Genomic DNA, 15,476 nt, shown 5'->3' on the forward strand with positions numbered 1-15,476 from the left:
TGGGTCAGATGCTGATAACAATGGACAAGCTACATTTTCTGGAAATTAATTTGCGTAAAAAGAAGCTGTCTTTTCTTAAAAGCACAATGATTTACTTCTGCATTTCTTACCGGGAAACAATATGTAGGTGATGTGTGGGACGTTTTACTGTTTATTTGCCAAAACCATTATCACCACTGTCATAAGCAATAACTAGAAGAGAAGAAATAGCTTTAGCGTGTTGCAGCAAAGTCAACAAAGAATCTTCTGACAACCTTAGTGCATCTATTATGGCTTGGGTCTGACTGAACCAAAGGAATGTGTAACCTGCGATAGTTTCTATAAAGCAAACTTCTAGGCTTCAACTTGATCAATTTAATTTGATTCCTTTTAATTCAGTTCTAGAGCAGCCATTTAAACACAGCCATAATTTTCCTGCTTTTTAAAAAACTGCTCAATTTGTATGAGTAATACTTATTTTAAAAAAAGATTCCATTTCCTTTCCCCACAATTTTGCCATACTTTGCATTTGATCATTTCAGATGCTGCTTTCATCTTACATCTATATATATAAAGGTTATGTGTGTCATAAGTAATCAACAAAGAAACAGAATAGGGTGGATAAAACATTTTGAAAAGTCAAACCATGTAACATATATTTTCTCAGTCTCTGTAAAAAAAAAACCCAAATGAAGAGTATAGTTTGATAATACTGGAGTATTGATAAATTTCTGACTGATTTTTAAAAAGTACAAAATACCAAAAGATTGTAAGCCGCCCAAAGTTACCCTGTGGTAAAATGGGTGGATGGATAAATAAATAAATAGCAATATTCTTGACATATTCAAGGGAGGCGTGGGTAAGGTGCTCTCAAGTCCCCATGGTGATGCTACCCTGCAATTTCAAAAAACTGTCACCCTGCTTTGTTCTATCCAGCTTTCTGCTCTTTCCCGCTTCTCATTGTTCTCGGTGTACATTTCTCATAAAAGAAAATGCCCTCTGCACACAGCTGGTGGAACCAAGTAACATATTTTTTTCTCTTCTTTTCCCAGACACCAGGCAATGCTGAGAAGGAACCCCCTCTCAGCCCAGAATTGCCTGACCTATTGATAATTGAAAAAACGTAAAAGAATGCTCAATTCCTTGACTACTTCTCCCTGTTCTTCTCCATTTAGGAAGCTTAGAATGGAAAATAGTTATTGTTTTTTCTCTAGGAAATAAAGGTATCAGCAGATGCTCCGGAAATTCACTGTTTTTAAATTGGAGTACAGTATTTGTACTTAAGGGCTGAAATGAGGGGTCCTTGGTGCTCTCTGAGCTTGCTTGTTTTCTTGCAGACGTTTCATTACCTTAACTAGATAACATCATCAGTGCTAGTGGTGACAGCCTCTGAGCATGCAGACCCCCAGATTAATGGGATCCCTGATCAAAAGATATACCAGCTTCCATTTAGAAAAATCCATGACTGGCACCATCTATTGACTAAATCAAACAATTTCAGGCTACACATATTTTAAAAAATATTCTGAAGTGCTTTGTATCTCTGATTTACACTGCACTTCTCAGTTATTATTAAAGCAGCCTATTTTTTTCCAGGCTCTGCAACTTTACTCATTTTAATGCACAGATTCTTGAAAGCAGTTTTTTGTGCCTCTCCCACACCCCAAGGGTCATGCCTAAGCCTGAAGAAAGTTCAGTCATTCTATTTTTTAGAAAAGAGATTGTGTCATCATGGACATGTATGGTCCAAAGGACTTTTTTTACATTATTTTCAAACCATGTGCAGCCCTACTATCCACACCCTTATAGAAATCAGAAATTATTTGTAACAATAATTTTCTAATTTGATTAAATGAGGTGCTACAAAGAATACGATTTCTGATTTGGAATTAACTGATTAATTTAAGTGTTTTTGTGTCTCATTAATCCCCAGGTCTTACTGTCTTTCCTTTATGTCATTGGGAATTGAAAAAGCTCGGCTTAGTGTCTTTTGTGATTATTAAGATATTTGAAACCTATAACAGCAAATTTAGATGCTGCTATCTCACATTCGCCTTCTGAATAAAGAAACGGTAACAGAGTTGATTTCCTTCTTTTCATGCTACTGCATTCAAGAATTTCATTTAGGAGTTTATCTCAGCAATTCTGTCCTGTGCCCCTGCTGTCTAACCCTGTTTGCTGAGTTACCCGGGGTTTAGTGACAAGTTCTACTTGAGTAAATTGTATTTAGACAACAATATATTTCATTCAAGCTTCTTGCAATGATTGGGCCAAGGTCAGTTTTATATTCTGCTGAAATCATAAAGTGACACTCGAGATAAACAGAATGTTTACTCTCTCCATGTGAGCTGGAGCTGATATGTAAATTTATCCTTATTCTTTCATCAAATTTGCATTTACCCTCTTAGTCAAACACTACAGAGCTCCAAATCAAACAGTTTTAATGGTGGTCAACTCTTTATGACCGATTGTCGTATCAGAGGAAAAAGAAGCTGCAATTTAGATTAAAATGCAAAGAATAACACAACATACTGTGTGTCATCCGGTTTGCTATAACTGGATAAACTTTCCATAGAAGTGAATGGTTTTTGATGCTTAGCTGCCTAAAAGGCAATTACTGTATTCTTGTATTTTTATTACCCTGCCTTTATCTGCAACAAACAGGCTATACTTACCTGTCTTTGTTATTTTCATCCTGATCAAACAAGTGAGGTGCTGCTAAACAATTTCCTTCCTTTCTTGCCACTTTCTAATCTGCATGAAATGAACACAATTTGATCCACAACAACAAAAAGATCTATATCCCTCTGTCTGTTACGCTTAAGATACCATGTCTACTGTACAATCAAGCTTCAGAAAGAAACATGGGATTCTATAGACAGGCTTCTGTATTTACTGCATCTTTTTTAAAAAAACAAAATCAGGGTATGCTGTTATGTATGCAAATGAGAAAGGCTGAGCATTCCCTGAGAAGGTTAGGGAAGTATTTTGTAATGTAGGGCTGGAAATAGGTAACTATTGTTAGAATAGTGATGTGGGAGAAGATTTGCCCCCTTCCCCTTCTTTATCTATAAGCCTCCCTCTATTTATCACATTTTTGAAAAAGTGAAAAACGATTTCCTTTTTCATATCAGAAACAGTGTTCTCTTGTTTAAACTGTTTCAGTTTTATGTGAAATACTTATATGCATATGTGTATATATGTGTGTACACACATACCAAGGCACACATGCGCTGCCTCCTTCCCAATAGAAGCATCCAGATATTGAAAACATAGGCATTAGTTGGATTACACAAATGCAAGATAGAACAGATTTCAGAATTATTTCCCTTGGCTTTGTACTGCCCTGTTTGAACGTACCGCTGTATGACTTAGGGATATTCTGACTGAATATATGCATTATTAACTCTGTACCCTTTCTCTCCGACCATATTTTATCAATCAAGAAAACTGATATATGCAAATTGTAAATTGCTTGGGGGTGGGGAATGGAACAGGACAGAGATTTATTCTTCCCCCTCTTCCCACACAAACTAGGTTTTCAGTTCATAACATAAAGGTGATAATAGGATTTATAACAGGAATCTTTTTATAATCAATCAATGAAAATCACTACTATAAAATTCTATGGTGGCGGCTTATATACTCCTTGGCAATTTCACTCAGAAACAAATTTCACTGACTTCAGTAAGACTTATTCCAAATAAGGATAGGTGAATAAATTGAACGCTCTTCCAAAAGTGCTGAAAGATGGCCATTGCCTCCTTTTGATGCCTAAAAACACACATTCATATATTCACATTAATATAAAGTATTTCATAAAATACATTCATTTTGGTTATGTTTCAGCCTATTTGTTTAATTATTACAATGCCAATGCTGTATCACATAATTCTTAGAAATGTAAAAACTGAAGGGTATATAAGCCAGCTTGAATTTCTGAATGAAAAATTGGATATAAATAAATATATCATGTTTCAGGACATTTATTTAAAGTTACAATAACTGGGTTGCAAAAATCCATAGTAGCAGTGATGCAGACAATTCTAGTTGTAATGTCATACAGATTTTTGCAGTCCAGTTACTGTAGCCTTGGGAAGTAAAAATCAAGTTAAATCAAGCAAAGCATTCAGTATCTATACACTTAAATAAACATGGATAGGATTCTAAAATTATATTTTAAAAAATTCTGCACTGTACAAATTCATGGAGGATAGGTCTAGCCACAAAGATGTTAGCTATGAAATTACATTTTAAAAAATTAAATTAAATTAAATCAAACCTGCATGAACAGTGAAATTAACTTTTGGATTGATACATGTTGCAGAGAAACAACAAACTAATTCTAAATTTCCAAAGACAAGAATGTAACTGGTCAGAAACCAAATATGCTGAACAGGATCTTTTTTTGATACTGCTGTTATTCTATACATGAGTGACAATTTCTAAGTCCCTTATTCACATCTTATTCACATTAAATGAATATGTTACTTATTGGTATTGTAAATGATGAATCGAGGCCTTATCTAGGTGAGGATAAACGACAAACAATTAACGCCCTCTTAATTCTATATTAAGCTCTCAGTCTCAATTAGAACCATTACATTTATTCAAGAGAAGTAAGAAAAGTGACCATATCTTTAAAGTAATACATAATTTGGCCCAAAGTGATTATCAGACCTGCCGCCACTTAAACCTCTAAATAGAAATGATCCTTGGCTCCATTTGTTGGGAAAGATATATTTTTTATTGGAATTCAAGTGTATCGCAGAACTGAGAATCATTTGCCAAAATCCCTTAGTTCAACTTTTCCCTGCCTTAGCTACCTCCCATTGCCCGCTAGTTACATCTCTGTGTCACTAGTCAGGTTCACGCAGGATGTTATTGTAATGGTCAGTTCAAGCACAGAATGGTATGCAGCTGGTATGCTGGGTGACTTTGAAGCAACCTCTCAAAGAGATACCGCTCTTACTTTCATTTTTCCCTTTGCCTTTCCCCCTACCCTTAGTAGTTCATGGCAGTCTGTCACCGAATAGTAGCGAAGCACAAGCAAAGATGGAGGAGGTTACTGACAGTGACCGACTTGAGAATATTTTGTTTAATAGCAGAAGCATGCTTTATATACAACATTGGTAGGTCAGAATGGAATCATGACGATAGGAAAATGAAAATGAAAGAGGAACATTTATTCACATAATGAATGGAATTTAAGAAACACTGAAGAAATGCCCAACTGGACAACATACAAAGTAGAGTACAAATCCAGTTATATACAATAGGGCAGTGATGGCAAACCTTTTAGGGACCGAGTGCCCAAACTGCAACCAAACCCCACTTATTTATCACAAAGTGCCAATATGGCAATTTAAACTGAATAATGAGGTTTTGTGAGGAATTTCAATCACTCTTTCACAATTTGACTACTCCCTGGTGGCACTGGATTTCTTTAACAGCACAACTCAGGAATGATGGGAATGTAGTGCAGTAGCTTCTGGAGGGCCATCACATCCTTATTCCTTCCTTCCTTCTTTCTTTTTCCTTCCTTCCTTCCTTCCTTCCTTCCTTCCTTCCTTCCTTCCTTCCTTCCTTCCTTCCTTCCCCCTCCTCTGATTTCACCTTCCTTTCTTTAATCCTGTATATTATGGTTCATTATTGTTAGTATTTATTAAAGAATGCTGTGTAGCTTAGAAGCTCTCAGCAAAAATTTACATACACACACACATACATACACATGCATACACACACACACGCACACCTATTTTTATTCCACTTTCCCTGTGTCCTTGGGAAATGAATGGCATCCTTTCCCCATCACTGTCTTTAATAAATCCTAACCTTAACCCCCTTGTAGCCTTTTAGCTACTATTGTCCCAACTTTCTTCCCCGTCCCCTTAAAACGAGGCTAGGAAAGAAAGCCGAGAGGGGCAAATCTAAGGGGGAGGGAAAAAGAGACCCAGGCAGATCCTTCTCTGAAAAACCTGCTGCCCAGATTTCAACTGATTTCCTCTCCGATCGTCCGATGACCAGATCCCACCCCCTTTTGGGATGCTGGACTTTATTTTTCCATTTATTGGGGGAAATTTGATTTTTATTGGGCCTTCCCGCCACCCCACGCCCAAAGGAAAGCCAGCTGGGCTTCTCCTAGAAGCCCCCTCCCACCCTTCCCCCTCCTCCCTTTCCCCTACCCCCCACTCAATCCACTTAAGGACAGAAGAGAGCCCGCTGGAAATAGCATGCCATCTGATGCTCCAGTGCTCAGTCCACAACTCTCCGCACTCCTCCAGGCCCGGCTTGCTGTGTGTGTGGGAGCAGCCCTGACTCCTCCACTGCCTCCCCCATGGCCCCAGCCATCACTGTCCGGCTTCCTCAAAGGCGCAGCACATTTCAAAGGAATTGGAATCGGTTGAGTGAAATGCGATAGAGAAACGCTATTGGAGCTGGGTTGGGGCTATGGAGTGCATGCCCACAGAGAATAATAATAGTTCTTTATTGTCAGTACACAACATATGTACAATGAGATTGGTTGAGCTCCCTCAGTTCACCCCTCCCAACATAATACAACTCACAGTTAAGATTAAAAAAAATCCCTAACCCAATAAATCATATTAACAAACACCCAATCCCATTATACCAGTGTGAACATGTTACACGTTGCGCCGGCCCTTCAAGTCTGTCGTACTACTTAATTATGAGCACGTGTGCCACAGGTTCGCCATCATGGCAACAGGGTTATCATATTCAAGCTGCAAAATATCATGGTACCAATAGGTGGCATCAGATGGCATCAGTTTTTGAGTCTCTGCTGCCACCTAGTGGTCATCTAGCCCTAATATTCAAACAACTATTCCTATATCGCAGCTAGCAACACTAGTTGTTGATGTGCTGTTTATTGGTGGGGTATAGGAAAGCCTTACAACAAGAATTTTCATCTATACCTAAAACATGTTAGAAAGACTACTGCTTTCAAAGTTGCTTGTCTACAGATAAATTTCCTACTAAGTGCAGGGGTGGTTTTTTTTATATAGTTGCTATTTTTTTAATAGAATTGGTGAATTATTTTTAATAAAGCACATATACATGTAACAACAAACTCCCCTTTTAGAGCAAACACAACTTAGTAAATCTTCCAAGGAGCCTAATGCAGCAGGCTTGGAGTTATTTCATAATATTCTGACTCCAAACCTTGCAAAGTAGTATAGATGAGCAAGTCCAAGTTTTTATTTTGTAGAAGCACTGGTTTCCCATCCCATTAAAGTTCCTGTAAGAGAACTCTATAAGGAGATTGTCCTTTATTGAATAAACCTATTGAATAATCCTTAAAAAGGTGAGCATGTCTTCCCAGTTGAAGTTGGTTATATAGATTTTTAAAAATAAAACACACACACACACACACGCCAAATTAACTAAATAAATAAATAAAAAGCCCAGCCTCAAATTCCCCTTTCAGTGTGGGCTGTCAAATGGCTATCTAATAGTGGCAGAACTGTAGCAGGAGAGATAGCAGCCTTTCTCTGGAGCCCGCAAGTATTTCTGCCATTCATGAAGCCAGAGGGATGCCACCCACATGGTGTTTGCTCAACATAAGCAAACAGATTGTAAACTGGCTGATAATTTTTGTCCTGACAATGTCATTTACTGCTGTCAGCCTTTTGTCTGCCCTGTTTGCTTTATTCAAATATGAACCAAGTGGACCTCCCTTCCAGCTCTTTCTTCTGCATTAAAATCACATCAATTCCCTTCCCTTCTCTCTTATCTAAAATTCATTGGAGGCCAATCACTTGGATGAATGCTTTGGTGTTTCCATGGAGGCTAGAAGTCTAGTGTGGACTTCAGGGGATTAGGAAGTTTCACATTTAAAGCCTTGAAGTGTGAGTCTTTCTTTTCTCTCCCTCCCCATTCTTGCTTGTAAATGAGGCAAATGCTGAAATATCATTTTACTTTTTCAAAGTACACTTTCATTACTAAGACAGCCCCCCCCCCCTGTGTGTGCATGTCAAAAAGAGGGAGGAATAAAAGACAGAAGGAGATGAAGATGGTGATGAGATTGCTGACTGAAGAAGATTTACAACTGTGCCTCTTACTGTCCTCACTGATCAAATGCTGTATTGGAACACATTTCTTTGAATTTCTTTAATGACAAGTCTCACCATACAATAAATTCTCTCCCATCTTCAATAAGCCTGACTCAAATCCAGCTGCTTCCCAGGGTGCTTGTCCACAGGTCTTAAAGCATCTCCCTTTGTTAATGGAGGTCATGGCACTTTGTGTTAAATAATTCACATCAGACATGTCTGTGTGTAGTCTGGAAGCCACTGCAGATGTTGCCAGTTTGTAGACAAGCTGAAAGTAGAAGTTTAAAATTTAGAATCACCAGCAATAATTCTTGATATAACTTTGTATGCATGTAGCTGGGAGAAAATTTGATAGAAACTTTCCCTTCCTTTCACTGATGTCCATATTTTAGTCATATATAGATGCAAATGTTAATGGAGCAATGCGGATTTATATCATATGCTTGTGGTATTTCATTCCCTAATGTTACATACTGAACATATACTCAAATCAAAGAAGAAAAGTCAATGATGCACTCTTGCTTCCTTTTCTCCCCCCCCTCCTCCATCAAGATACGAGTCCTTTAAATTTCCGTGTATATATAGCTGGAGATTTTTATTCTTATTGTATGGTTATAGTAGAGTAGTGTTTTCCCATCTCAAATTGTGGGGAATGGACCAGAAATGCTTAAGAAATGAAATGATATAAAGTACAAGAAAAGTAAATTGGAAAGTAGGTGCAGAGCAGATGACTTGCACACATATGTTCAAGACACCCCCCCCCCCCATGAAATTATGATTCGGTGGCTGAAGATTATGGATGAATAATCTATGATATAGTCCCTATTTTATTTCTTCATATATATATTGTATACAATATAGAAAAAGTATGTGACAGTGATTTCATCTGCATACAACAAATCCAGTTTGTGGATATTGCATTGATCAGCTTCACTTAAAATACTGTATGGATTCTGCAGTTTCATTTTTTTTGGGGGGGGGGGGGGAATGCAGCTGATAATAAATTTATCTTATGTATACTCAGTCTCAAATGCTTTAGTTTTCTTATTTTAATATTCCGTGTTTAATGATGAGCTGATGCAAGCAGTCCCATGTGCACTTATATGGAAATTAATCTACATAATTAATTAACTGAATGCATGGGGATAACTTTCGAAAGAACATGTTTGAATTCCTCTTTAAGCATGTTAATGATTGTTCAGTAAAAATCATTTTAAATCTGTTTTGGTATTGGATAGCATCTATCTCTGCTTTTCTGCTATTTAGTCTGAAATTATCATTTATTCGCATTATGCAAAAATTCAATCAACATAGTTGTTGCATTGTTGTCCCCTCTATTTGTTCTTCAGTTTGATTCATATTTTTTTAAGCTGAAATTCTGTTGCAGTGCTGATCTGCCCAGTGTATGCTGGCAAACAGAATTGGTAATATTTAATTTATGTTCATGAGACTAATGTCAGAATGCTCAAATTGTTTCTAAACTTCTACCATCTATAGATTTTTGCAAAGTGGAAGAAGAAAGCAGCAGCATTCAATACTTTTCCTTCTTGTTTGGACATTTGCAAACAATAGAAAATCACTTCAGTTTAAGAAATTTATCCATCAGTTTAAATGCAGGTCCACAACAGGTTTGCAAGTTTTGATCATTCTAGTTCTGTCTGGTTTTCTTTTTAGACTTCAGGAAAAATTGCATTTATTCTTATTTGCAAATTTCTATGAAATGGTTTTCCTCATGCTTTTCCTTATGCAATGTTTTGTATTCCCCTTTCCCCTAAAATACTACTTTTTGTACAACAATTAATATGTGTATATATGTTTCTTCAGTCCAACTACTTCAATGTATAATTTTACTATTTGCATTTTTCCAAAATGTGCCCTGCTTTGTGCAAAATTTGTATGGAAGATTATACCTACTGGTAGACTGTGCATTATTGATCATGTGGATCATAATAGTTTCGTATTATTTTTGGCCTCACTGGAATTTGCAACAGGTTGTTTTTGTTGTTACAACTCAATATTGTTCGTGATGAGGCAGAATTTATTTACATCAACCAAAAGCAACCTATATTCACCCTTTAAATCTAAATTATTCCCTAGGTTAGAAGTGTTTGTGTTTGTATGTGTAAGAATTCTTTGGATATTCAACCTCTCCTACTATACCTCCTGCCCAGTTCTCACCAAGATCCATTTTGGAGCTTTCGGAGACCAGGATTCTGTTGATTCAAAGAGTAAAATAGCTTTTCAGTTTTAATGTGAGAATAATTGGATTTTTTTTTGTTTGTGGGTGAATTTATAACAGTAATTTAAAACACAGTTCCAGTGTTAATTGCTATTTAGTTTGACAAAAATAACCTGAATGTATAATGGGGGATATAAACTTTATTTAATTAATTATTTTATTTACTCTTTATTTAAATCATTTACTCTGTTCTCCCACTTTAGGCAAACACCTAGGTTGCTTTAGGGATACCAGCTTCACAGTAGACCCCAGTGAGATTGGTTATTTTAAAAACTGAAACCTTAGCCAGGACTCCCTGTGCCTCAGGCCTCGAGTTGGCCTTGATCATATTTATCTCAATGCAAGGATGGGTATTAAGGGGAAAACACTTTGTTTTTCAATTTTGCCTCTACTGGATCCTGAAAAATAGATTTGTAGTGGAAGAAGTATGAATTATAGTTTCTAAGTTTTTCTCTGTGGGAATATTTAAACGTACTGAAAAACTGGTAGAGCCTTCTACACTAGTAATAATTGTAGACATCAAGCTCCTCTACTGTTAGCAAATGAAGGTTTTGCCTTGGATATGCATTTTTATAGCTTCACAATGGCTAATTTATAGAAATAAACAAAGCATGTTCATGTGACCCATGTAACATACCTTTAATACATAATGGACTTCCTAATTGTTTCACCTTTTCTAATGGATCATACTGAAATTATTATTTATTACATGATAAAATACTCAGAGATAATCCATAATTAATGATTTCATAAATGGAAGATTCCTTCTGCTTCAAGATCATCCAGTTGGTAGAAAACTTATTTTTCCTGGATCTAGCCTGAACATTCTGCTGGTTGTCTAAGAGGAGTCCATAGTGGTCCATCCGTACTCTGCTTCTGTATTTTCCCCATTGAATACACAATGGGAAAAGCATAGTCATATTAATGTCAGAACAAAAGAAGCCATGAATCTGTTTCATGTTACTAACCAAAATACGGTTGCATAGGGTTTGGTGTTAAAATTAAGAACATGATTTAGCTCTGTGTACTGTTGACGTGACAACTGCTGAATATGCCATAAATATCCTTGTGGCAGGCATGAATAGTTTGTTTGCATTGTCTGGGTTGTATGATATGTAACTATGCTCTCTGTTTTCCTCTTGGCAGTGCTCTTAAACAGAGTTTTCCAAATCTGCTTCTCTTTCCCTTACAAAGTATATACATGATCATCATTCCTTTAGCTTGATCTCTTCATCAGAGATGAATGAATTAAAAGAATTGCCCATATGACAATCCAACGTTAGTTATCATTTAATCCTATTGAAACTAATTAGACAAGTTCCTTTCAATGAAAAGATAGTCATAGTTAATAATTCCATGCCCTATCAAATTAATGGAAGGCTGGATGTACTCTCAAGTTTGTTTTATTTCCAACAAATTGAGAAATAAGCAACATTTTTTTCTTAAACAATGGATAATTCAAGTGAAGATAGAGTACAGTAATTGGACAGATCAGTAGCTATTTCCTGGTACTGTGTATATTCCAGTCAAATTGAAATATTTCTATGCAACCATTGAATTAGAAATGGGGAGATATGTAGTATATTCATCATAATTCAGACCTATATCCATTCTTAATCTTGGAACTACTCAAACCCCTGGCATTAAAATCATGAATAGTTTTATTGCCCATTTCAGTAAGTCTACCTGAAATACAACTATACCTGGCGCCTATGCAATTAACTCTGGCTCTTGAAAGCTGATCGAGGCAGGTAAAAAGAAGAGAACTGACTCGTCAGTTTTTATTACTCGTTTTATTCCTTCTCATCTGAAATCCCATTTAGCAGTTAACTGTTCATTGTTTTGGAGTAGGAAAACAAGTTCAGCCAACAATTTACAGATACTGGTTTTTCTCATGAAATAGATAAAATATATCTAGATCAAGGATTAGGCTTTGTCAAAAGAATCAAGAAAGTACTCTATTGCTCTGGTTCATTTGTCTCTGGATTCTCCCTGCACTCTTATTTGAATGAGCCGTCAAGACCTGGCTGCTCCCCCATGGCTTGGGTTAGAGCAGGGTTCCCAAAAGTGATAAACATCAAATCCAAGGGTCAATCGGATTATAAAAGCTTGGGGTTGATGGAACTGGAAACTTCATGAAAGGGTTGATGAGCTGAAGAGTTTGGGGACCCCTGAATTAGAGTGCCTGATATAGCCTTACTATGATAAGGTTTTTAATTGTGTTGTTTCTCTGAACTCTTTTTTGAAGATTTTTTTGTAAGTATTTACTGATAATTAAATATTAGGCTTTTAAGATGCAATAAATTAATCAAGAATAAATTCATTGATGAGGAAAAAAAATTTCAATGAATTAATCATTCAGTGATTTTTCCCTGATGCACTTCAATAGTTCTGAAATGTTTTACATTAATAAATAATGTGTTAATCACCATATCAGCTCATGATTTCTCCCAATTTCAAGAGGAGTTCAGGGATGTATTAAATATTGGAAACCAATATTTGATGTTAATTTTCTGATTTGGGGAACTTTGGAATATACATATATTGTACCTTTGGCTGAACAATATTAGGATTTAAATATACTAGAAGTCTAATGTGTCTGGAAGCAGATAGGAAATTATGGAATGGAATGCCTAACAAAAAGATTTGACCTCCTTTCCCATGTTAAATTGATGGTGCAGTGGTCAGAATGCAGTATTGCAGGCTAACTCTGCCCACAGCCAGGAATTCAATTCTAACAGGCTCAAGGTTGATCCTCCTGAGGTTGGTAAAATGAAAAGATTAAAAAAAAAGAATATGTTTGGTTTGATGGGTAAGATAAGCTATATGTGTAAATTAATCTGGGAGTTAATAAAAGAACTTGATTTATTTGGATGTGAGAATGTATATGATTTGTATATGTGGAAAAGATTCATCAATCTCTATCCTAAATATATACTACATGCAAAATGAATTCTCTCTGACATTAATGGAAATGAAATGACACTATCTGTAAGAACAACAGCACAGCCAAGATACATTGAAAAGAATGTGCTACGATCCACCCATTTAAAATTTTTACAAACATATTTATATATATGGTGTAGATACACTATATTGCCAAAAGTATTCGCTCACAACTGAGTCTGATTATGTGGATGGGTGAGCGAATACTTTTGGAAATATAGTGTATATAGAAATAGGTATAGGTATAGATATAAAATTGAATACAAAGTAATAATATATAGAATATAAAACAGGTAAACCTCAGCTTGCAATTGTAATTGAATTTGCAATTACAGTTGTAAGTCAGGGCAGTCCTTAAGTGCATTTCTATATGACTCTGTCCAGTGATATGACCTTTTTTGTGACGATCGCCACAGTCATAAAACGAATAACCAGTTGTAAAGCAAACATCTTGGTCATTAAACAAACACCACAGCTGTTAAGCAAACCCGTTGTTCATTATTGGTGTTTTTTGCCAGAAAGACTGGTTTCTGGCAAGAACGTAAATCACATTATGTGACTGCATGACTGTAAATAGTCCTACAATAAATGCAAGCCAGTTGTCAAGCACCAAACATGCAGTCACCTGCCCCAGGGAGCAGTTATCATAAGTTTGAATCCAGATTGTAAATAACTTGGGGGGGGGGGGGTGTCAATCATAATTGTGAACAGTCACCAAACAGTCAGTCATAATGGAAGTATGTATGAACACCTCTATGAGTAAGAGGTACAGTATTTGTGTTTCTGAAAGCATACCTTAAAATATGTATAAATTTCGTAAATGTATGAATTGCAAGCAACACAAATTCATATTTTTCTGTATTTTAAGGATTTTCTAAAGTGCTTATCATTAAAATAATCTCTAAGCAATATGCACTAAAATTGGGTAAAATAAAATCTAATAAACTATTATCACTAAATACTTCTGTACAGTAAATATAGATAAAATTATTACCATATCAAATATGAGATTTTTCACAATTTAAAAAATACTTGGCAAAATAAAAAATAATACATGAAAAAGAAATTAATAATCCTGTTCTTTCGTTGAAAAGGCACATGAGAAAGGCTGATGCAGGTGAACTGCTCAAAATGAGCTGTCTTCGCTAGTAGAGAAGCAGTCTAAACTCTGTCTCTTATACAGGCAAATTCCAAGCAGGAATTCTGGAAGAAGAAACAGTTCAAGGAGTATCCTTTGCATTCCTCCTTTTGTTTAATGTTAACAACACCTAGATGAGCTCTTTGCCACTTCCTCTCCATCAGTGTCCTACTGGGAAAGGTATGGTCAAAGTGCTTGCTCAGGAAGAAAACAGATGGAAGTGGTAGTGCATCTCCTGCCAAACCAATATTTAGGAGGCTTATAACCCTTTCATGTCACTGAACCTTGGGTGTATCTGTGAAATGTACATAGGAGCACACATGCCTCTCTGCCTGGTCACATATGAAATACATAGTTACTTGTTTTTTACTTGAAGAAAAAGTAAAATGTGTAGAGGCAACTCTAGCCATTCTGAGTCGCAACCTACAAAATGAGAAACAGCAACCAAAGGAAGATGATGGTATTCAAACTGAATACAATAAGGAACAAACAACTACCAGAAGAAATAAACATGTACACAAACCTTTAAAAACAGGCAAATAGCAACATGTCACTCATAGAAGAAAACAACAACCAAGAACCAACATGTCCCTACTGTCTACTGCAGCCCAATCCAGTGCAGCCCCATTGGAGCTGAGCATTCGATTTTATAGCCATTGCTTGGAAGAAATCATGCAAACATCTGGAGAAAGGACATCATCAAGTGTTCCTGTGATAGAAAGAATAGACTCTTTCTAGACTCCCCCCACCCCCCAAAAAAGATGAGTGTTAGTTAGAGAAGATTCACTTCTCAGGGGAAATGAATCACCAGTGTGTAGACTGGACAATCAGTCTAGGGAGGTATGTTGTCTCTGGAGCAAAAATCAAAGATGTGGCTGAAAGTCTTACTAAAATAATCAAGCCCACGTATTACTATCTCTTTCTTCTCTTTCATTTAGGACAGTGGTGGGTTTCAGGCAGCACGCCCCAGTACGGGCATACCGGTGCTTGGCCGGAGCACCGGGTACCGTTCTGGTATGGTGCTCTGGAGGGCCACCTGCCCGAGCTACTTACCTGTATTTCAGCTCTTCGGCAATTCCGCACATGCGCAGGGAGCACACAG

Source organism: Natrix helvetica (genome assembly GCF_964273705.1).
Source record: "Natrix helvetica genome assembly, chromosome: 4".
In the NCBI taxonomy this organism is placed as follows: domain Eukaryota; kingdom Metazoa; phylum Chordata; class Lepidosauria; order Squamata; family Natricidae; genus Natrix; species Natrix helvetica.